This window comes from Plecotus auritus, assembly GCF_963455305.1.
Source record: "Plecotus auritus genome assembly, chromosome: 4".
NCBI classification, from domain to species: Eukaryota; Metazoa; Chordata; class Mammalia; order Chiroptera; family Vespertilionidae; genus Plecotus; species Plecotus auritus.
This window is the reverse complement of record NC_137775.1, coordinates 84423570-84448899: the sequence shown is the minus strand read 5'-3', so window position 1 is coordinate 84448899 and position 25330 is coordinate 84423570.

Genomic DNA, 25330 nt, shown 5'->3' with positions numbered 1-25330 from the left:
ACAGACCTCCTTTAACTGGTTCAACTTCTTAGCTAGACTCTCTCCAACTCTTTCATAGAATGAGTATGTTATGTAGCTAACAGATACACATAGTTTGCTGAGGTTAGTGACATCTGTTCACTAAGGGCAAATCCATGTCTTTAACCTTGTACAGAATTCAGGACAAAGAGGTTGGCACTTATCAGACACTTTTTGATGTGATTGAGGATTCTAACACCTCCTAGAAGATTTAAGAAAGACTCAGCATTTGTTGCTTCCACAAATTCTGACACGTGAGGGGACTCAGAGGCTCCCAACCAATTCTGAAACTCCATGGTACCAATTCAATTTCTTGCTATGTGAATATTCTCAAGTTTCCTTCTTTTTCCTTTGCGGTGAAAGTTTTAGGAAGTTTATATGAATTAATAAAAATCCTGAGCTCTATGAAGCCAATCTAGCTTTGAACATGTTTTATTGATCTTTCAGGTAAATCTACTGTGAATGTGATGAGCCAAGCCCAGATCACCAACTTCAAACAGAATGAGAGGTACCTGTAGAGAGTTATGCTGGCAGACGGGCTTTTACTAAAGCCAGCAGAGCAGAGGTGAGGATTAAAAAAAAAAAAAAGTTGCTTAATTAACATTTTAGCTGTGTTGTAGGTTGAGTGATTTAAGGCAGCTTATTAAATTCTCCCTGCTGCATCCTGGAGGGTGCAGTTTTCTTTCTTTTCTGTTTTACAGATGTAATCAATGTGTTTCTCATATCCAAGCACATTAGCATAGGGAAGATTTTTAACATGCTGGGGTTCTTTTTATATTCATTCTTATGAGTCAGTTATGTGGCTTGAAGATATCAAACAATTTTACTACAGCCAATGCAGTGGGAAGATATTTTCTCAGTCCTCACTTCTTAGAAACAGAGAGCATTTCTCAACCACTAAAGGAAGTATTTTCATTCCCTATTTTGCATATGGATGAAGGGAACAATAACATGATTACCCGGGATCTCTTTCATCTCCAAAATTTAGTCTTATGTCCACTTGGAAGAACGGTGATCATTCCTAAATGTTTCTGTTCTGGGCCGCAAACATTGCACAGCTCCTCCGTTGCCTGGGGGCAGGATGCCTTAAGACAGAGGGAAGTGCAGTAGGTCACCGAAAAATGGGTCCCTTGGAGTTTGGAGGGAGGTGGTGGTTCACGCTCCGGCCAAGTGTGCCCAGGCATTGCACCTATGCCCTGAGCTTCTTGGGAACGGCTGAAATAGCTTTTGTAACCTTTGGGTTGTCATTGTAACTGTCCTAACTCCCTCTTGTGGTTCCCGAGTATAAATTTGCTGTAACAGCTGTGGTCTGCACTGCAGTTCGGCCTTTACCGTGGTGAAGTGCTTAATAAAGGCTCATAAATTTTGATCTCTGTCTCTGGTGGTTGTCTCTTGCAGGTCACCCCATAACAGTTTCCATTTGCCCAAACAGTTTCAACTCACATGTAGTGGGAATCTAGAGGCATAAGCCATTGGTGTTACTGTCATTTGTTCTTTTTTCTTTGCCGAGACCTAATTTGAATCTACACGCATCAAATAAGCCATGAAGTTTCTTGTAAATTCCATATGAATAAAACTTTGCCAATCATGCTAGAGCATAACAGCCTGGTGGAAATCTCAGCCCAGGGATATATGTCATGGTGGCTAAGCACAGGGCCTTGAATCCAGAGTACCTGGATGTGGAACTTTATCTTGACCTCAAGCCATGGTGTGTGACCTTGGGCTACTCACTTTATCCCCTCTGTCTGAATTTCCTCATCTGTAAAATGCAGATAATGATAGTAACAACTTCCTCTTCCCCCCCCCCCCCCCCCCCGCTACAGAGCAATTCCTACAGCATATCCTTGGGAAAAAAATTGCCTCTAGTTAACATTGCAGCTAGCTTAATCTGTGCCTGTTATTTTGGCCAAGCCAATGGCAGGAAGATTTTGAAGATTTTTACTTTCTCATTCCAAGGTAAATCTTAATTGCTCAATATAAAAATAGACAGGATATCAATAAAAATTAAATTTTAAAAAGAAAATTTGTGCATCACCTAGATTCAAATATTATCTACTTATGGTGAGTCTTGTTTCATCTACTTCTACTCCCTCTCCCTATTAGCATGGCCACTGCATTACTTAATCTGTAGTTATTTTAATATGTCCTTCTAAAAGATAAAAACTCTGCTCAATTTTAAAATAACCACAAAATATTATAATACCTAAAAATAATAATGTCTTAATACTTTCAAATATCCAGTTAATGCTCAATGTCCCATCATGTTATATTTGTTTGAATCAGGATTCAAATATGGCCCACAAATAGCAATTAAGTAACATAAATCTCCTTTAATGTATAGCTTTCTTCATCTCATTTACATTTCACTAGAGGCCTGATGCACAAAATTCATGCACTCTGGAAGGGGGGGCTCCCCTCAGCCTGGCCTGTGCCCTCTTGCAGTCCAGGAACTCTTGGAGGATGTCTGACTGACGACTTAGTCCTGCTCCCCATGGCAGTCGGACATCCTTAGCGCTACTGCGGAGGCAGGAAAGACTCCCACCACCACCACTGCACTTGCCAGCTAGCCATGAGCCCAGCTTCTGGCTGAGCGGCACTCCCCTGTGGAAGTGCACTGACCACTAGTGGGCAGCTCCTGTGTTGAGTGAGATCAGGCCAAAACTGGCTCTCAGACATCCCCCGAGGGGTCCTGGATTGTGAGAGGGAACACACTGGTGTACAATCAGAGTGGGGGAGGGGAGCGGGAGGCTGGCCAGCCAGGGAGGGATGCCCGTGGGAGGGCTCCAGGGCGTGTCCAGCCCATCTCGCTCAGTTCCGATCTGCCAGACCCCAGCAGCAAGCTAACCTACCGGTTGGAATGTCTGACCCCTGGTGATCAGTGCACATCATAGCAACTGGTCAACCGGTTGACTGTCTGCCCCCTGGTGGTCAGTGCACATCATAGTGAGTGATTGAGTGGCCTTAGCATATCGTTAGCATATTACACTTTGATTGGTTGAACGGATGACTGGACGACTGGACACTTAGCATATTAGGCTTTTATTATATAGGGTTATACTTATTAACAAAATTAGGTACTTATTCTATAGACTTTCCAAGTCTGGATTTTTCTGATTGCATCCTGTGAAACTTTTATTTTATTTTTTAAATGTGTTCCCCTGATATAAATCTTTAGTTAGACCTAAAAGTTTGATGATATTTAAGAATGATATCTTTGGTAAGGATATTCCCTCCATTAGGGGGCTTGTAATATCTAGTTGCCTCTTTTTTTATGATGTTAGCAACTATTAATGTGCAATATTTATACCCATTAATTCATTAGGGGTTACAAAATGTTGATATTTAAATTTTATCATTTATTCCTCATTTATTAAGTAATATACTTCCACAAAGAGAAATGGCTCCCATCTACCATCTACCATTTACTTGTATAGGAAAGGCAAAATAAATGCTCAATTCTATCATCTGTTTATCAACTTTCAAAACTCTCCACCCTCTAATGATGACCAATTATTTTTTAATGTATACTAGGAACTCATGGATTTAAACATACTTGACGTGTTTAAATCTATGAAAGATTTTATCTTTATTGATGCTCAAATTGCCCCATGTTTGGCCAGTGGAAGCCTTTCAAGGTGTCTCCTGAGTCTTTTTTCTGAAACCTAGAAGGCTTTGATAGTTTTCTTGATATCTGCCACAATAAATATTGAGGATTATCTTGTAAATTTCTATCCCAGATGTAGAATCACCCATATCTCTAAAGAATTATTTTTCCTTTCAGTAGGAAGCAGTATCATTGATAGAATACTTCACCATAATTTCTCTCCCTCTTCTTATACTGTACCATTTGAAAGTTGCAACATCATCGCATTTTATCATTAAATATTTTAGTACACATCTTCTAAAAACAAGAACAAAAAGCATAAAAGTACTATGACCTAAGAATCAGTAATCCTATCTAATAAAGAGGGAATATGTTAATTGACCATCACTCCATCACAAAGATGGCTGCACCCACAGCTGAAGCCAAGTTCCCATAAGGAGCCTTAATAAGCAATCAGCAGGGACCTGAGGCTACGCTCTCCCCTGCCCCCGTAGGGCTTGACAGGGGACCACAGGCCGCACCCCCCACCTGGTAGGGCTTGACAGGGGACCTCAGGCTGCGCCCCACACCTGACAAGGCTTGACAGGGGACCTCAGACCATGCCCCCCACCCAACGGGGCTTCACAGAGGACCTCAAGGTGCACCCCCAGTGCTGGGTCAGGGGAACTCTGGCTGCGCCCCCCCACCCCAGCACCAGGCTGGGGAACCTCGGACTGCACCCCCAGCCCAGCAGTGCTTGATGGGGAACCTCAGGCTGTGCCCCCTGTACCAGCACCGGGCCAGGGGACCTGAGGCTGTGCCCCCCTTCCTGGATGGGCTTGACAGGGGACTTCAGACCACACCCCCTATCCGGCGGGGCTTTTCAGGGGACCTCAGGCCTCGCCCCCCGCCTTGGCACCAGGCCGGGAGACCTCAGGCCACACTCCCTGCCCAGCAAGGCTTGATGGGGGACCTCAAGGTGCACTTCCTGTCCTGGTGCTGGGATAGGGGACCTCAGGCTGATCCCCCCACCCCAGCGCCAGGCCGGCGGACCTCAGGCCATGCCCCCCACCAGATGGGGCTTGACAGGGACTTCAGGTTGTGCCCCCCACCCCAGCACCAGGCCGGGGGACCTCAGGCCACACCCCCTGCCCCAGCACTGGGCCAGGGGACCTGAGGCTGTGCCCCCTTGCCTGGTGGGGCTTGACAGGCGACCTCAAGGTGCACCCCCAGTGCTGGGTCAGGGGAACTCAGGCAACGCCCCCCACCCAGCGGGGCTTGATGGGGGACCTGAGGCTGCACACCCCTGCTGGTGGGGCTTGACAGGGGACCTGAGGCTGTGCCCCCCTCCCAGTGCCGGGCTAGGGGATCTGAGGCTGTGTCCCCCTGCCTGACAGGGCTTGATGGGGGATCTCAGGCCATGCCCTTCACCCAGTGGGGCTTGACAGGGGATCTCAGGCCATGTCCCACACCTGGCAGGGCTTTACGGGGGACCTCAAGGCAAGCTCCCTGCCCCAGTCTGGGCTGGGGGACCTCAGGCCACGCCCCCATCCTGGCGCCAGGCCAGGGGACCTGAGGCTATGTCGCCTGCCTGGCGGGGCTTGACAAGGGTGGGACTGGCCAGGTCTGGATCTAGCCCAATGGGGGCAGGGGCCAGCTGGGTCTGGGTCTCATGCGATTTTGAGGCACATGTAGGTGGGTGGGAATTTGACTCTGGGTCCCATGGTGTGCCCCAAACTCTGACAGGAGGAAGGTTTTCATATACATTTTACTAATTTTCTTTCATCTCTGACACTTCTATTATAGAGAAAGGGCAAATAGCAATATTAAATTATTTCCTCTAATTAATTCCCTTTTAATGTGCACAAATTTTGTGCACCGGGCCACTAGTTGTAATATAATAACACTTAATATTTAGTCCATATTTAAATTTCTCCAATTCTCCAAGTTTATTTTTTTTATAACTGTTTTCTTTTTACCAGAACCAGGATCCAATCTACATTAGAATAATGCAAGTCATTCTATCTGTTTAGTCTCTCATAATCTACAATAGTCTCACTCTTTTTTTTGCTTATTTTTATGTTATTAACTCTCTCAAGAGCCCAGTGTTCCACCTTTTGGGATTCTAGATTGCTTAATGATGACATTATGTTTCAAATTTTGACTCCTCAAAAAAAAATTCTCACCTTGAGCTATTGTGGTTAGCCATGTATCTAAAACCTGGAGCAATACTGATATTTTTTTCTGTGTAGAAAGTACATTTGAATTACAGGAATATTTTAAGTTATTGACATAGGATTATTTGTTTTTTTATGAGGTGCAGAATATTTTAAAATCCATAATCCCTGATTTTTATATAATGACTTATTTTACAGAATATCATGGGAAAAAAAAACAATATTCTACTTGACAATTTAGACAACAGTTTAACCCCATGAATATCCATATATAAAACACCCCTGCCCTCATTATGATCAGTGCCAAAGTTCTTGGTAGATATTAAACCATAGTTACAGAAGACGTTATAATGCCAGCAACTAGGCTCCCCTTTATTTCCAATCTCTAATATTTTAATTACATAACGATTATTTTAGTTATATATGATTTTCTTCCTTCCAAAATCTCAGAAAACTCTTCCTCTTAGGTCTCCTGAGCTTCCTTACCTCCTTCTATTATGAAAAACATAAAGATCTTGATTTTAGTTTATTCTAACCTACACAGGAAGACCATATCCTTGCATTTTTTCAATACCTCTTAAAGCAGGGGTGGGGAACCTTTTTTCTGCCAAGGGCCATTTGGATATTTATAACATCTTTTGTGGGCCATATAAAATTATCATCTTAAAAATTATATTTAGTCAAACATTTAATTAACTCACCTCTACTGCCTTGGCAGAGCCACACCAAATGATTCCGTGGGCCTTATACGACCTGTGAGCTGGACGTTCCCCACCCCTGTCTTAAAGCATTTTTTTCCCTATTATTCCTGGTAAGAAATACCCAAGAAGCCTCCTAATTTTACAGATGACTGGAATCCATCCCAAGGGAGGGACCTGAGAACAGGTATTTTGAATAAGTCCCCTAGAGTCATGCCTATAGGCAAGTCTGGGGAATACTGTCCTAGTGTGTAGCCCCTAAAAACAACAACAATAAAGCTCTCTGGTGTGACACAGGAGTTCCAATCCAGACTTCTGAAACCACACTGCCTAGGTTCAGATTTCATCCATACTCCTTTCCAACAGAGAGACGAGTTAGTCTCCTGACCTCTGCGTTCTATTCTGCATAATGATGAAAAAAAATAGTGCCTACCTCACAGGTGAGAATCAAGCATGATACCCATATTAAGTACTTAATGTAGCCTCAGTAAATGTAGTCATTCATTATTATTCATATTATTGCATTATAGGCCAGTGGGATCCTAAAGTTAAAAATCTTAATGCATGAATTTTTCACAGGTTTTAATAATATATGTGTGAAATACATTTGAATTTAAAGAAAGTGCTTTTTCTCCTATTTAAGATTTTGAAACATTTCGCCTCTTTTTTTCCTTTTAAAGGAAAACACTGGAAGGATTCAGTCACCAAGTTTCCTTCCCAGGAGAAGACTCAACTATATTTTTGTCTTGGTGTGGCACTTATAACATTTTTAGCTATAATTTACCTTAAGAATTGCATCCCTTTCTAAAAGGACACAGTGCTTGCCCAGATGACTAGTTGTATATTGATGGTATTTTACCCCTTTAAAAATATATATCCCATAGTAGAGATAATCATCTCTAAATATATGGAGAACGAGAATAAGATATGAAGCCCTGAGGGAAAAAGGATTTGCTCCCATGGGCCACTCCTCTGGAGGTAAGGAACCTTCAAAAACAACATAGAAGTCCATAGTAAATGGAGTATTATTAAATGAAACATGGCAATACCAAAAGGTTATTTTATTCTTGGAGTCAGAACTAGGTTAGAGTTCATCCTCCCCATCTTTATTTGTATATTTTAGATCAGAAGAAAAGGTATTGTTATCCTTGCCTTAACCATAACAGCCAACCTGGTTAAAGAGCCAGTTTTTATTTATAATAGAAGAAATTTAAAATTTTTACTTTTCATGGGTCTCTAGAATTTAGCCTACAAAGTGCATATACGTTTCCAGGGGACCTTGTTAAAATGCAGGCTCTTATCCAGTTGGTATGGAGTGGGGTCTTCCTATACTGCTCCAGGAATAGCACTTTGAAAAACAAAATCTTAAATAAGTGGTTTTCTTTCCATTACAGGAAGATTGTGGGTCAACAAAACTGAGTCTGATCCTTGACAATTGCTTCAATTCTACCATGAATATGGACCCATGTTCAGGGAATCAGATGCAGCCTGTCTTGTTTGGCTTTGCTTTTTTTTAGAGGTAATTGTCTACTGAGAAAACACAATGTAAAAAATATACACCAGGAAATCATTCCTTGACATAAGAGCATCTTGATGCTTATCCCAAATCATTAGTAGAGATATAAGAGATGAGAATCCAGACTTTGTCCACAAATGGGCATAGGATCCAAATTTGTACTCATACATTGTCAAACTTGAAACCCTGAGCCAAGGCGCAGACATAAAACCAATTCAATATCGGGTAATGCAACAGGGCTTGGGCAGGCAAAGGGAACTTCATAACCATCTAAGTGATCCTGCATAACCAAAGCAATCTAACAGGGGCTTTAAAATACGGGTCTTTAAGTATTTCAAAGAGCTAAAGGAAGAAATAAAACCCAGGGAACAGGTGATTAAGAAAAAAGACTGATATTTAAAAGAATTAAATAAAATTCCAAGAGATTTAAAAAATGAAGTAGAAATGAAAAAGGTAGTATTTTTGTTTTTGTAAAATGGAAATTACTAGAGTAGCTTTATCGGTTGATGGGAATGATCCAAGAAAGTGGAAGATAGTAATTTCCCAGGAGAGAAGAAAAGCTGAGCATACAGAATTCCTGAGTAGGACAAAGCAGAACACAAGAGCAGGGACCTGCTTTTGAAAGGAAGAAGAACACTTTCTTAATGTAACAGGAGAGAAGAATGAGGAAATGCCTGTGGAAGCAGTGAGGTTGGTGGATTTTGTGGTAGAAAATAAAGGAGTTCTTATCTAATGGCTTCTTTTTCTTTCCTGAAGTGTGGCATATAGGTAGTCTCCAATGAGAATGAGCAGAAGGGATGTGTGTGAAGGAGACTAGACAAGAGATGAAATAGTGTTTTCAACAAATGAGAAATACAGCTTTCTAGTAAACACATGATTACAGGAAATTGTTGAATACTCATGTGAGGTTTTTTTTTTTTTATATAAATTGATTTTATGGATTGCATGGTATTTTATCATATGAAATGAACTATAATTTAAAAGCCTCTCCATGTTAAATATTTAGTGTGGTTCTAAATTTTTGTTAGTACACCTAACACTATAACAAATGTCTTCACATAAAATAAATCTTGGTGCTTATCTTGGGTCATTTTCTTAGGTAAATTTATCTAAAAGTTGAATTATTGGGTTAAAAGTATTGACATTTAAGGTTTTTGATGTTGCCAGATAGTTTTTCAGTAAAGGGATTAGCATTTCCACTTTTCTGAGAGGTTCCAACAATATGTGGCCAACACGACGTTGCTGCACTACCACCAGCATCAAGTACAGTGATTTCAACAAGAATTTGTCAACTTGACATCAAGAGGTGTATGTGTTTGTTTCTTTGGTTATTGATTGAGCTTCCTTTTTTAAAACATATATTTGCTGATTGAAAATAATTTTTAAGTCCTCTTTACACATTTAAGAAATTATCACCTATTGATACGTGTGAGAAACAGTTTTCTAGACTGTTGTTTGCCTTTCATTTGTTCATGGTATCTTTTGACACATAGGAATTCTAAAATCATAGGTAATTATACACCCATCAATCTTTTTCATTGTGATTTCTTCCATTGCTTTTATACTTTTATACTATACATAGGAAATTATACACCTATTGATCTTTTTCATTGTGATTTATTTACATTGCTTTTATACTTTCCGCTCCTGCATTGAGCATCTGCACTGCTAGGGTCCCTCAGCCTGACCTGCAGGGATTAGGCCGAAACCAGCTCTCCGACATCCCCAAGGGGTCCCAGATTGCGAGAGGGTGCAGGCCAGGCTGAGGGACACCACTGGTGCACGAATCCATGCACCGGGCCTCTAGTATGCATATAAGATCTTTGGTTAATCTCTTCCTGCCCTCCCCTTTACCCCCTTCTCTCTGAGATTCATCAGTCTGTTCCATGTTTCCATGCCTGTGGTTTCTGCTCCTGCATTGAGCATCTTCCCCCTGGTGGTCAGTGTGCATCATAGCTACCAGTTGGATGGTCGGAGAGTCAGATGGTCAGACAGTGAGATGGTCGGATAGTCGGATGGTCGAATGGTCAGCCAGTTGGCCAGTCACTTAGGCTTTTATATATATAGATAATCTTTATCCCTAGAAGCAGGACTACTAGTCTATAGAAAATGTAAATAGCATATGAAATCAGGCACCCTTGGTGTACATGGTACATTCTTGATCTTAAAATGCAATAGTAAGCATGTTTAAAAACCTTCAATGGCCCTAACTGGTTTGGCTCAGTGGATAGAGCATCGGCCTGCAAACTAAAGGGTCCCAGGTTCGATTCCAGTCAAGGGCATGTACCTTGGTTGTGGGCACATCCCCAGTGGGGAGTGTGCAGGAGGCAGCTGATCGATGTTTCTCTCTCATTAATGTTTCTAACTCTCTATCCCTTTCCCTTCCTCTCGGTAAAAAAATCAATAAAATATATTTTAAAAATAAATAAATATAAAATAAAAACCTTGAATGGATTCCCACTGTTATGAATTTAAGACATAAAATCCTTCCTCTCATTCTCTACAGCCCAATAGTAATAGATTTCCATTTCTCCATGGATGACAAATGATCTGTTTGGAGTCTACCAGTGGGCAAAATGTTCTTTCCAAGAACAAATGAGTAGGGAGGAGCCTTAGATTTCTCAGGTCCAGCTCCTGGGTCAACCACAAACACATCCTCTCAGTGACCTTCTCCAAATGGATCCCATCTGCTTTTTGAATGCATAATGAGTTTTATCAATTTGGAGCTAGAAAGAGTAGCTTCTCTTCTCTATTGTATATTCCACTTAGGACCCAAGAGAGGTCCTGACCACCAAACCCTTTTCTCTCACAAAAGTCTACTTTATTCACATTGGTGAACAGCATATAGTAAAAAGATAGCAGAAGCTCTGAATAAGGGTTGACCTAATGGTCCACCTCCCATTCTTTTGATATATGCTTAAGTATATGGACTCACCTTTGTCTTCGTGTCAGAGGAAATTCTGAAGACCACTTATACCCTCTGATGCAGAGAGACATTTTTTGCATAAAATACTTTTTAACACTTCTATGGACTTTTCTGAAATATTTAGAAATGTTAATTTCTGGTCAACCCCAATTGGAATCATATTGTCAGGAATGAGAAGCCAGTGCCTCCTTAAGCTCTCCTTCAATGGCTTTAAGGGCACATGTTCCTTTAAGTTCTGCAGGTAACACAGCTTTAAGTAAAAGTGATTCTCCCTTGTCATAACTTTGGATTTAGTTTCATCAGCTACTTCTAATTATAGACTTTTTGTTAAAATAGATTTGGCTTTAAATAATGCAGTATTCTAAGTATGCTATAAGACTGTGATTTACCTACACATTCTTACATATATTTGATAAGGACACTCAACCAGCAGACACTTACCCTGATAGAGTAGTGACCCTTCTTTAGCATGTTTAATTACTGAATAAATTGAACTAAATCCAAACTATTGATAAATTTCCTAAAATAACAAGACATTAAGGACTAATAGTAAATGAGCCAGAGATTTACTATTAGCTGGAAAGATCAATTCTAACAGTAAAAACAAAAAGCAGCCCAACTCTTCATACCTCAGTGCTTAGAAGCAGGTTCCTCCTGAGGTAGAGTGTATATAGTCCAAGTTACCGTGCTTAATGTACAGACCAGGATTGGGCCCACAACTTGGGTATGTGCTCTGACCAGGAATGGAACCAGCAACCTTTCTGTGCAGGGGATGATGCTCAACCAATTAAGCTATATGGGCCAAGGCTACATTGATTCTTTTTATGATGACTGTTCAACTTCTCATGGGTCAGCGTCAGTACTTTTTTTAAGCCAATAATGAGGAAAATAAGACATTTTTTGGGGGGAGACCAGCAGCCTTACTCTGTACCTAGTTAATCAGTACATTCCTGTTAGCTTATAGTCTAATCCAGTGGTCGGCAAACTCATTAGTCAACAGAGCCAAATATCAACAGTACAACGTCTGAAATTTCTTTTGAGAGCCAAATTTTTTTAAACTTAAACTTCTTCTAACGCCTGTTCTTCAAAATAGACTCGCCCAGGCCATGGTATTTTGTGGAAGAGCCACACTCAAGGGGCCAAAGAGCCGCATGTGGCTCGCAAGCTGCAGTTTGCTGACCACGGGTCTAGTCACTGCCCCTTCCTTAATTATCTATTTGGTCTTGCAAGACCTATATACCTAAATACTCACATTTTACAGAGGCCATAAACCATGAACAATACACAATCCCCGGAGAGAGTTATCAACGCTGGTGCCAGGCCAAATCTTTAGGTATGGTCTCATGTCCCCCATCCCAATACACGGGGCTTTTTGCAAAGCCTGAGAAAGATCCGGAAGTCTGATCCACATATGGGGGACAAAGAAACCAAAGGGTATAAAGAGAAAGCTTCCTCCATATTGGCTTACTCAGGATTTGGAGAACCGACCCCCTGAGTCACTATACTAGTACGTGTGAAACATCTGGAAGTAAATGGGTTTTTCCTGTATCTCCGGGTACTCCTGTGTATTTTTCAGTCGCCTGGTAAATTCTGTAACACCACAATTTCATTGTCATTTTTTCCAGTCAAAACAAGGTTATTAAGTAGTTAATTTAAATTCATTTTTATTTGCAACTTTCAGTAAAGCAACTTTAAAACTGGAGTAAGTGTTTTATTTTCTATTAATAAAAGTGAATTTTGACAAAAAAAAAGAAATAAACATGCCATATATTAACTATATGGATCAATGGGTGATATATTATTTTTTCTTCTTGCTATCTTTTTGTATTCTCAAATTTTCTGTTACACACATGAATTACCATAAAATCAGGGGGAAATACATTATTAAAGGAAAGAGAAGATAGTTCTCATTGTGCCGCTCTACAGGCTTGTTTATTTCTGCCTTTAAGCCCACATGCAGTAATTCAATATAACTGCGTTTTTATCAGCGCCTAGTACACCTTGGAATCTAATTAAATATTAACTCCTTTAAAATTCAAAAACTTTGTTCTTTCTCTTTTTTTCTACATTTTATTTTTATTTTTTAATAAATTTTTATTGTTCAGATTATTACAATTATTCCTCTTTTTTCCGCCCATAACTCCCCTCCACCTGGTTCCCACCCCACTGTCTGCACTTACCCCCGCCACTGTCCCCATCCATAGGTGTACGATTTTTGTCCAGTCTCTTCCCACACCCCCGACACCCCTTTCCCCCAAGAATTATCAGTCCACTCCCTTTCTATGCCCCTGATTCTATTATATTCACCAGTTTATTCTGTTCATCAGATTTTTTATTCACTTGATTTTTAGATTCACTTGTTGATGGATATGTATTTGTTGTTCATAATTTTTATCTTTACCTTTTTCTTCTTCTTCCTCTTCTTAAAGAATACCTTTCAGCATTTCATATAATACTGGTTTGGTGGTGATGAACTCCTTTAGCTTTTTCTTATCTGTGAAGCTCTTTATCTGACCTTCAATTCTGAATGATAGCTTTGCTGGGTAGAGTAATCTTGGTTGTAGTTTCTTACTATTCATCACTTTGAATATTTCTTGCCACCCGCGTCTGGCCTGCATAGTTTCTGTTGAGAAATCAGCTGACAATCGTATGGGTGCTCCCTTGTAGGTAACTGTTTTTCTCTTGCTGCTTTTAATAGTCTCTCTTTGTCTTTTGCTCTTGGCATTTTAATTATGATGTGTCTTGGTGTGGTCCTCTTTGGCATTTTAATTATGATGTGTCTTGGTGTGGTCCTCTTTGGATTCCTTTTGTTTGGGGTTCTGTGGGCTTCCTGGACTTGTAAGTCTATTTCTTTCACCAGGTGGGGGAAGTTTTCAGTCATTATTTCTTCCAATAGGTTTTCAGTATCTTGCTCTCTCTCTTCTTCTGGCACCCCCATAATTCGGATATTGGTATGCTTGAAGTTGTCCCAGAGGCTCCTTACACTATCTTCATATTTTTGGATTCTTTTTTCTTTTTCAGTTGGTGTTTTTTGCTTCTTTGTATTTCAAATCTTTGACTTGATTCTTGCAATCCTCTAGTCTGCTGTTGGATCTCTGTATATTATTCTTTATTTCAGTCAGTGTATGCTTAATTTCTAGTTGGTCCTTCTTCATATCCTCGAGGATCTCACTAAATTTATCAGCCTTTTCTAGAAAATTCTTGAAAAACCTTATAGCCCTAACCGGTTTGGCTCAGTGGATAGAGCGTCGGCCTGCAGACTGAAGGGTCCCAGGTTCGATTCCGGTCAAGGGCATGTACCTTGGTTGTGGGCACATCCCCAGTGGGGGGCGTGCAGGAGGCAGCTGATCGATGTCTCTCTCATCGATGTTTCTAACTTTCTATCCCTCTCTCTTCCTCTCTGTAAAAAATCAATAAAATATATTTAAAAAAAAAAAAAAGAAAAACCTTATAACTGTGGTTTTGAACTCTTTATTCAGTCCTTTGCTTTCCTCCATTTCTTTCATTTGTGACCTGTTTTTTTTTGTCTCCACATTTTGGCTGCTTCCCTGAGTTGATAGAATGGCTTTGTGTGCTAGGTGTCCTATAGGGCCCAGTGGCTCAGCCTCCCCAGTTACCTGAGGTGGACACTCTTGGTGCACCCCTTTGTGGGCTATGTGCACAGTCTTGTAGTTAAGCCTTGATTGTTGTTGGTATCACTGGGAGGAATTGACCTCCAGGCCAGTTGGCTGTGAGGATCAGCTGTGTCTACAATAGGAGAACTTCTGCGCTGGAGACACCCTTATGAGGCAAGACTTGCTTCAGTGGGGCTTTGGTGCTCACTGAGTCTGCCCCCTGAGTGTTCCTTCTGGATCTGAGGAGTTGTAATCTGGATGGTCCTACTCTGATCCCTGGCTACACTGGCTCTTGGATCTCCAAGGAGGTGCTAATTTAGTCTCTGCCTGAGGCCACCCAGCAGGAGCTACAGAGATCTGCAGATTCCTCTTCTTTGTTTGGGTTTTGAAGGTGCCCAGATGAGGCCCAACTGTGAAGCAATGAAAGCTGCTATGGGGCCTTGGGCCTTCTTTTGGATGTTCTGGGTCTCTCTGCCTCAGCTGCAGTTTGTTAGGTAAGTTTAGATTTCAAAGGACCAGGCCATTCATGTGCAAAAGCCTCTGTGCACAGCTTGGATGGGGTGGAGTCTCAGGGTGGAGCAAACAACTATGGCTTCCCATCAGCCCTGCCCTAAGAGGCCCCCAGATCTCAGTGTCCCTTGGTAATCGCTGAAAGCACCTCTGAGAGAAAGCCACCCTCGAGTTCCTCCTGCTGCCAGACAGTCCAGTTTCTCCCCGGATGAGTCTGGGTCCCCAGAGTCTCGCCCAGAACTGGAGTTCAGAGCAGTTGGGAGCTTGTGTCTCCCTCTGGATTGAAAAAGCCAGCCACGTACTCAGTTGCCAGCCCTCTCTGCGCACTCCTCCGTACCTCTGCACTTTACTTCCGCAGCTTCTCTGAGTTTCAGTGTGCTTTTCTCTTCCCTTCTACTTGTAGAATTTCCACTTAGCCAGCCTTTCTGTGGTTCTGGATGATGTCTGTTTTGTCTTTTAGTTGTAATTTTGAAGTTGTTGTGCAAGGCAGCAAGTTCAGGTGTTTACCTATGCCACCATCTTGGTTTCTCCCAAAAACTTTGTTCTTTCATGCCCTCTTTTCTTTGCTCTGCACCAAGTAACTAATCTTCTATAGTTATGTATAAACATACCTAAGATAGATAAATTCAAATATCCCTTCAAATGTTCTGTGACATGAAATCATCACAACAGAAATCTGAATTAGTATCATTTTAAAGCCCACTATCATGTACCAAAAATATAAATTATTGATCTTTCCCTTTTCTGCACTGCTGAGTAAGACCCTACTAAAACCTCTGATTTATTTTACATTAAACCATGATCTTTGTTGGTAGCATATGTGTGTGTGTTGGGGGGCGGGGGGGCGTATTTTGATCACATATTTTATCCTCATAAATCCATTACTGGCTTACAATTTTTAAAACCTCCTCAGTGGATAGAGGGCATGATTATTATTTTATGGCATGAGAGAAAAATTCTTAGAGGACTATGTTTTTAAGAGAATACATTTGATAAAATATTAACACAGGAGATAAATTTAAACCAAATTGTGTTTTAAATAACTTTTTAAATAATATTTTAAATAAAACAAAGCTGTTTTTACTTTTAGCTAGTTAATTAATTCATTTGCGCTTCAGTTTCTTCAGCAATAAATGGGAATAACAGAAATAGTCCTACCTACTATTTTGATATCAGTGAAGGTAAATTAGGACCATAAAAAATAGATATAAAAGCTTTTGGAAAAAAAAATAGTATGTATTACCATCATCATTTATAAAACCAGAAGGAAACTTAGAGCTTTTTCCAGTCCCCAATTTTAGATAAGAAAATTGAAGGACTAAGAGGTGAAGTGACTTGCTTAATTTCTGATGACTCCAAGGAAAATCTAGGCCAACTTCAGAAAGACCTCATGGAAATCAAGTTTTATATTTTTTTCAATAAAATCATTTGTGAAATGTACTAAGGGGATGTGCTACATACTATTAGTAAAGCAAACCAGAAATTGGCCATAGACTTAATCAATATCAAATTTAAAAAAACAACTATGTGATGATAATGTTTTCATAATTCTAAAAAGAGTTTCAATTATTTGAATTCTATAGAAGCCAACTGATCAATTAACTGTGAGAAATCAATACAGAGTTTTAGATACACAAAGACCCATAAAATGTACTTTTCAATCAACAGTTCTTAAGAAAGCATACTTTGAAGAAATTGAAATGCGGAAATTAAACTGAAACATGTGGTTTTCGTCTGAGTAGGATGCAAAGGTAGCTTCCTTCCCAGGTCCTTGTCTAGGTGGATTTGAAGAATGAAGGCACGGACAAAAGGTGGTATAGGAAAAGGTGAAAATTTATTGGGAAATAAGCACAGACTCCCATGTGGGGAGGGGAGAGACCCACTATAAACCTCTTTCTAAGGTTTATAAAGGCTGCGGTTCTTTGTGTCCTGATATCTCCTCTGATTGGTCACTATAGCAGCTTCAAAACTCAAACCCCATGTGGGTTCTCCTCTTTTTCTCCCCCACTTGTGGTAGAATTGGAGTGTCTTCCTCTCCCCTTATTCTGTAAATGTATGCCTTTTGGTAGCTCCTCACACCCCAGCTTTGCAGATCTCCTCCATGGACCCCCTAATTCCTAAAACTCCCTAAACCTGCCTATTTTATCCCTAAAAACTCCTTTCAAAACGAGGTAAGATAAAAATATGATATTTTAAAATATAATATAATAATATATTTTAAAAGCAGGCAAATGGAAACTTTAAGGGGGAAAGGCTCAATGAAAAAAATTTATTCATAGCACACTTCTTGCTTTAGCAATAATCAACAAAAAATAGATGAGAACAAGCATCATTAGATTGTGAAATCAAACTCTTAAGAAACAGAAATCATACCTAATATCAAGCTTTCATATAAACTGAAAGAATATCAATAACTGTGAGATACAGAGGTACCTGGAGAAGTCTGGGACCACCCAGAAAGCTCCCCAGTTCCTTTCCTACAACATTAGCACATACCCTGGCCCAAAGGGAAACAAAGAAAAAAAACCTAAACAAATGGGACTACATCAAACTAAAAAGTTTTTACACAGCAAGAGAAACAAAATGAAGAGACAACCCACTGAATGGGAGGACATATTTGCCAATGATACATCTGATAAGGTGTTAATATCCAAAATTTATAAAGAACTCAAATAACAACACCAAAAAATCAAACAATTCTATTTTTTAAAAAATGGGCAGAGAACCTGAATAGACATTTTTCCAAAGAGGACATACAGATGGCCAATAGACATATGAAAAAATACTCAGCATCACTAATCATCAGAGAAATGCAAATTAAAACAACAATGAGCTATCACCTCACACCTATCAGAATGGCTGTCATCAATAAATCCACAAATGACAGGTGTTGCCGAGGATGTGAAGAAAAGGGAACCTTTGTGCACTGTTGGGAATGCAGACTGGTGCAGCCACTGTGAAAAACAGTATGGAGTTTCCTTAAAAAATTAAAAATGGAACTGCCTATGACCCAGTGATTCCACTTCTGGGAATATACCAAATAAACCCAAAACACTGATTTGAAAGAATATATGTGCCCCTATGTTCATTGCAACATTATTTACAATAGAAAAGATTTGGAAGCAGCCTAAGTGCCCATCAGTACATGAGTGGATAAAAAAGCTGTGGTACATTTACACAATGTAATACAATTCAACCATAAAAAAAAGAAGGAAATCTTACCTTTCACAACAGCATGGATGGACTTAGAGGGTATTATGCTAAGTGAATTAAGCCAGTCAGAGAAAGACAAATACCATATTTTACTTACATGTGGAATATAATTAACAAAATAAACAAAATAGAAACAGACTCATAGATACAGAGACTGACAGCTATCAGAGGGGAGGGGGTTGGGGGGCTGGGTGAAATAGGTGAAGGGATTAAGAAAAAAAAACACCTCATAGACACAGATAACAGTATGGTGATTACCAGAGGGAAAGGGTGCTGGTGGCAAACTCCAGCAGGTCATAATTATGCAAGAAGGTCATCAGAAGGCTGATGGGATGGACCTTGGGGCTTCAGCAGGGCTGAAAATCTGCATAGTATTACCTGCTGCTGAACAGCTGTAGGCATTTCCCCTAACCTGATCATCTTTTCCTGTTTATCTGCTGCTGGCGGAATAGCTGAAGGAATTTCCCCAACCTCATAATCTTTTCCTGTTTATCAAACTTTACCTGTTTGCATTCCTAAACGGCCAATGTGTTTTCCAGCAAATAAAAAGCCGTGGGTCTGGACATTCAGAGAGCCCACTTCACTAGAAAGTGGAGCCTCCTCTGGCTCCCCCATGCCTCCCAAATTGTATATTTCTTGTCTAGTCTCTCAATTCAATTACGTCGCAGCCCCTTCTCGAGATTCCTGAACCCTAGCAGCAAAAAAGACTGCAGAATTTAAGCAAAGGGGGTGGGGGCAGGTAGAAGAGGGTAAATGGGGGCTAAATGGTGAAGGAAGGAGACTTGACTTAGGATAATGACTACACAATATAATATACAGATGATGTATTATAGAGTTGTACACTTAAGACCTATATAATTTTATTAACCACTGTAACCCCAATAAATTCAATAAAAAGCATACCCTGGCCCAGATTTAACATATGACTAATGAATTATTTAATCAAAGGGAGCCCTTTCATTCATGAAATGTCTCTCTTTTATATTCTGATCATGATATAGCTGACACTGACATTTTCCAACAGGAAATTTCAAGTTTTTCATCAAAATTTTTAAGTTCCCAAGATTTTCAAGTTTTGATCAAAATTTCAAGTTTTCTATCTATAAATTTCAAGGTTTCCATCAAAATGGGTTACTTCTCTCCCACCCCCCAATTTTTCTTTCTCTACCACAGTAGAGTAGAAAGGCTAGCATACAAACAGCTGCTAACCTACTTCCTCTGTACTAGTCATAATAATATACACTAATAAAAGAGAAAGATGCAAATTGACCGTACCTTCACGATGCCCACCAGCCAATCAGAAGTGGGTATGCAAATTAACCCAACAAAGATGGTGGATTAATTTGCAGACACAGGTGTTGAGCAGCCAGGGGTGTTCCACACCACCCCAGCCACTCTGGGCCTCTGGGAAGCGTGGGAAGGTGGAAAGGCAGCTGCAGCTGGAGCGAAGGCAGTGCCAGCAGCCAGGGGAAGGAAGGCCCATTCTTGCACGAATCTTCGTGCATCAGGCTTCTAGTGTAAACAATATTTGTTGATCTTCTGATTTCTAGAAACAACATATAACAAATTATAGATTCTTAATTATGGTTAATGATTACAATGTAATCAATCTTGACATATAAGACTAGAGAGGACACAAATTAGAGTTGGAATGGAAGATAAAGCTGAAAGAAATGTCAGAGTGCTAATATATTCACCTTCAAAGTAGATAATCAAGGAATACTGCCTATAATTGACTAAATATAAAATTAATATAAAAGCATATTAGTTAAATTTACAGAGACAATGAGTAGAGGAACTAAAATTTTAATATAATTATATTGAGTGAGAGGTATGCCATTACTGTTGAGCTAAGACTAAACAGATGATGTCTAAAATTAATTAACTAAAGCATCTATATACACCAGCCATGGGCAAACTACAGCCCGCGGGCCGGATCCGGCCCATTCGGCTGTTCTTTCCGGCCCAAGGAGCCGAAAGAGCGGAGGGTTCTCTTGCTCTCCCCTCTGCTCCTTTACTTTGAATTTATATTAGTTCACACAAACACTCCATCCATGCTTTTGTTCCGGCCCTCCGGTCCAGTTTAAGAACCCATTGTGGCCCTCGAGTCAAAAAGTTTGCTCACCCCTGATATACACCGAGTGGCCAAATTATTATGATCTCTGAACACATAATAATCTGGCCACTCAGTGTATATCCTATATAATAAAAGGCTAATATGCAAATTGTTCCCTTGACCAGGAGTTCGACCAGCAGGCAGGCCAGCCAACCACCCATGTTCCCTCCCCCTGGCCAGGCCGGCTGGACCCCACCCATGCATGAATTCATGCACTGGGCCTCATATATATATATATATATATATATACACACACACACACACACACACACACACACACACACACACACACATTGAGTGGCCAGATTATTATGTGTTCAGAGATCATAATAATCTGGCCACTCAGTGTATATAAAAGGCTAATATACAAAGTGTCCCTTGGGAGTTGGACTGGGAGAATGGAAGTTCAATCGCTCACTATGATGTGCACTGACCACTAGGGGGTGTTGTGGGACATGGTGGGTGACCAGCCGTTGCAGCAGGGTGCTGAGGGAGCAAGGGAAGGAGGAGGCGGGGAGGTGGAAAGGTGGGGAACCTGATCAGCCCTGATCTCCAGCCATGCCTAGGGACTCTACCCATGCATGAATTTCATGCACTGGGCCTCTAGTATAGACATAATAGTGCTTAAGATATAGATATACTTGTAGATGTCAGAATATATAGCTAAAAATATTTAAAAGGTGTCCCCTTTTTCAAATGGCACTGTGGGGCAGGAGACATGCTTTTCCTTATAGGTCCACCTGTACTCTATGATCTTTTTAAATCATGGGTAAGAATCATTTTTGGACTATTATGGTAATTTATTAATTACTAAAAAGATAAAAATGTTCCATTCTGGTATCATCAGGGTCCACATTGGTGCCATATCATTGAAGTATAATTGACTAATGCAAGTTCCAAAACCACAGATGTAATCAGGAAGATTTCCCCAAAGAAGAGGTAAACATCAGGATTAAAAGCTAAGGCTCTACAGCCCCACTGTGCCTTCCAACACTGTGGCTCCTCCTGAATCAGAGCTGACTATTGTACATTTCGCAGCACCCCTTGCAAATAGGTGTGGCTTTGCGATTTTAGTTCTGTTGGAGAGGGAGATGAACAAAACTGATGTTTGTCATTTCCAGGCTGTGTCCTTAAAGGAAATAAACTTCCTTTGTCCTCTCTATCTTCCCTTTGCAAGAATTGGTTCCAGGGATGGAAGCCATATTTTGAGGATGACAAAGACTCTACTGGGCTTAGACTATCTAACTCTATTCTGTTATGTGAGAGAGAAAGTCACTCCAGAATTGTTTAAGCCACTGTATATTTGTATTTCCCTTATAGCAGCTTAGACTACAACCAAATTAATGTCCCTTGTCTTCCCTGCTAGCCTTTATTTCATTCAGTTTGTGTAGGTGTTTTTTGTTTTTTTCTTCTGGATTAACTGAATTAATTACTCTGTCTTGTGTCAAGTTCTGCTTGTCTATTGACAGATCCACATATAATTTTATCAGTATCCACGGCTTTATTTGCAGTTTCATACAAGTATTGTTATGTAGGTTCTTAGTTCAGTTTTGGTCAATTGCTTTTCCTGATTGCTTTATTCATGTCAAAAGCATCATGCCTTTGATAAAACACATTTTTAATTGGAAATTGAATGTACTATAAACTTGTTCTGATAAAGAAAAAACTTAACATTTTAAAACGTTTCCAAACTGAATTGCATTGCACACCAATGTAATACATGAAGTTTCCCTTGTCTTTACCTGGTTTTCTTCTTTCATTCAAAAACCCTAGAAAAAAAATTATTGGAGACTGAAATAGTTTCCTATTGGGGTACACAGGCCTCAATTCAGATTTTCCATTAAGGGACTCGCTTGCCAGATTTTCCATTAAGGGACACACTTGCCACTCACTTGATCTTTAATGTTGTGAGATTCTGGCTTTTGTGACTATAAGTATTTATTTACACAGTGGCAAACAGCCACTTGATGTAATACTTATTTTAATTTGATTGTTATAGATTTCTTCCTTATTTTTCAATTGTTGCCCTTGGTTGCAGAATTGCCACTTATCAACTGAGATTTCCTTCTTAGATTCTCTAGTTTTATTACTAATAAATTAAACTAGAGGATTTCCAAATCATGAGTCTTCTCAAATATACCTCTGTTATAATTCTTGTAGTATTTGCCAAGTTATCAGTTAAGATACTTTCTATTGAAAGGCATAGAATACCTAACTGAAAATCACTCAGGTATTTGGCATTCATAACTACCTCACATAACAAAAATATTGAGGTAGATAGTTCCAGGATGGAATCTGTAGATCCATTATGTCATCAAACACCCAGGATCTCCCTATCCTGCTCTGCCATTCTTAAGAAGCTGGTGCTATCTCGTCATTGTTACAGAATGGATGCAGCAGCTCCAAGTGTTACATCTTCACACGAAGCAGGTGCAACATCAATAAGGGAAGGCAAGAGCTTCTATTTGTCCATCTTACCTTTCTCCGTTTATCCAGAAGGAATATTTTTCCAGAAGCCCCAGCATGATTCCCTTCATGTGTCACTGACCAGTTCTAATTCACATGGTCTCCCTTAGTTGGAAAGAAATAAAAAAGTACATATCTGGTATTTTCATCCTCTCTCCTAATTGTTGTATTTTGCCAATGGGAGGAGTCAGGGAAGGATGACTTTTGGGTATGTGTCAGTGCCAGCTAGAGTAAAGGAATAAATGCTGCAAGGCGATTCAGGACGGTTGCAAATAACAGGTGCTTTTTTACAAGCCTCTTTCCAACTGGTCTCAGGACCTTAGCTACAGGAATTGAAGGAATGGATTTTTTCCCTCACTAATAATAATGCAAAGCAGAACATACAGTTTCATTGTATGGTTTTCTGTAACTATTGTACTATGTTATTTTATGTAACTAGTTAGAGAAAATTCCTAAAGCAACCTGAATGCATGATTTAATTTTTTGATAATACTTTGTTATAACTTCACATAGGTTAAGAAAATGATTATTTGGGGGGATGTTAAATATAGGACTATTTTGTTTTTCATTTTTTGTTATATGCCACAACTCCTCTGGTACTCAAAATCCTACTAAATTACAATTTTCTCTACAGAGTTTTTAGAATTTCATGAACCTTGTTAAATGTAATCTACATTATCACCAATTCCATTCAAATTCAAAGGAAATAAATCATATATTACATAAGCATGCTCTTTTTCCTTCCTTCTATCTCATTCTAAGATGAAGCAAATAGTACATAGCTTTTTCAGCCATTAGTATACTAATCCAAGAAGAAAACAGATAGTTAATAGAGAAAACATATTAGTCAATCCATCTGCAAATGCCAGCTTAGAGCAGTGCCTAATTACAAAAGTTCTGTTACATTTACTTGCAATCGTATCTATTTTGTAGTAGAAAGAGGTGTAAAATAAAGGGGAAAGACAGTGACACATAAAACAAGAATTATGAAAAGAAGCTGTAGCTTATAAAGTGTTACACCGTCATCTGGAACTCAATGCTCTGCGGTAAAGCTGTTGTCAGACTCAGGTATCACCAGATCATAGAATGAGGTAAAGTGTAAGGCCAGAGACGAAAGGGAATGCAACCCTTTCCCTAATTGCAGTCACAGGAGCGGGAATGGCAGCTCTTGAGAGCAACATGTCCACGAGGAAACAGCCCTAGCAAACCTCCATCCCAACAGCAGCTGGCAGGCAGCAGGGCTTTATTCCTGGTAGACCACAAAAAGCTCTGATCCTTGTGGAAAATGCCGAGAAGCATTCTAATTCAACTCATGGAGCTTAAATTTTAAGCATTTTTTCCCCTCTGAGCAGCAAGAACAGATGAACTCTCAAGAAATAAAGATCTCATTTTCATGGAAATCATCTCCCAAGAACAAGAGAGAGAGAAAAATAAAGAAAATGTATGAGGTAGACTTGGGATTGCTGTAAAAGACAACAGGTGTCAGGGTTTTTCCAGGAGGACTTAACTATTCCTTGAGGTATATTTAAATGACTTTCTAACAGTTGACACAGTTTATCTTCCCTTTGGAGGAAATGGGATTTTAGTAACCAAGTGCAATATAATCAGCTCTGAAAAACAAAGCTTGGTTATAAAACCGCCATAAACGCAAGACTGCTCCAAATCTAAGGCTAACACATTACGACATGGAGGACACTGAGTAAGGACAAAGGTGCGTGGTTCCTAGTAACTAGGCTGGCGTTCTAAATACTAATATGACAGACCCATATTTCTGATCAAATAATAAACAATAAAACTTCACAGGGTCTCAATCTATAGCGCATCAGAAGCACAATGGAACTCTCCACAATACACTCACTAGGACCCCAAGCCCAGGACTGTATTGATTCACTAGGTCTGAATGCAGCCCCAGACAACTGCGTATTGAAAATGCTGCAAGATAGTCTGGTGGGCACCAATGTTTGCAAATCACTGAAATACCCACTGGTTGAACAGAGATGTCAGAAGTGTTTACATGCCTATCTCAAACATGGGGTTGGTATGAAATAAAACAGTAGACACGCATGAGGTCTTTTAATTTATTTGCTTATTTCTCTGTCTCTTCCAACCCCTGACCCCATGAATCCATGAGCTCCACAAAGACAAAGATCGTGTCCTTTCATTTTTGTATGTCCAACAACAAAGTCAGTTGCTGGTGCATGCTAAGAATTCTGCCAATGCTTTTCAAAAAAAAATAATTATTCCTGGCCTGGCCAGTGTGTCTCAGTGGTTGAGCATCGACCTATGAACCAGGAGGTCACGGTTTGATTCCTGGTCAGGGCACATGCCCAGGCTGCAGGCTTGATCCCCAGTGGGGGCATGCAGGAGGCAGCCAATCAGTGATTCTCTCTCATCATTGATTTTTCTATCTCTCTCTCCCTTACTCTCTCAAATCAATAAAAATATATTTTTTAAAAATGAATGATTCCCAAACACATTGAATCCCCATATATT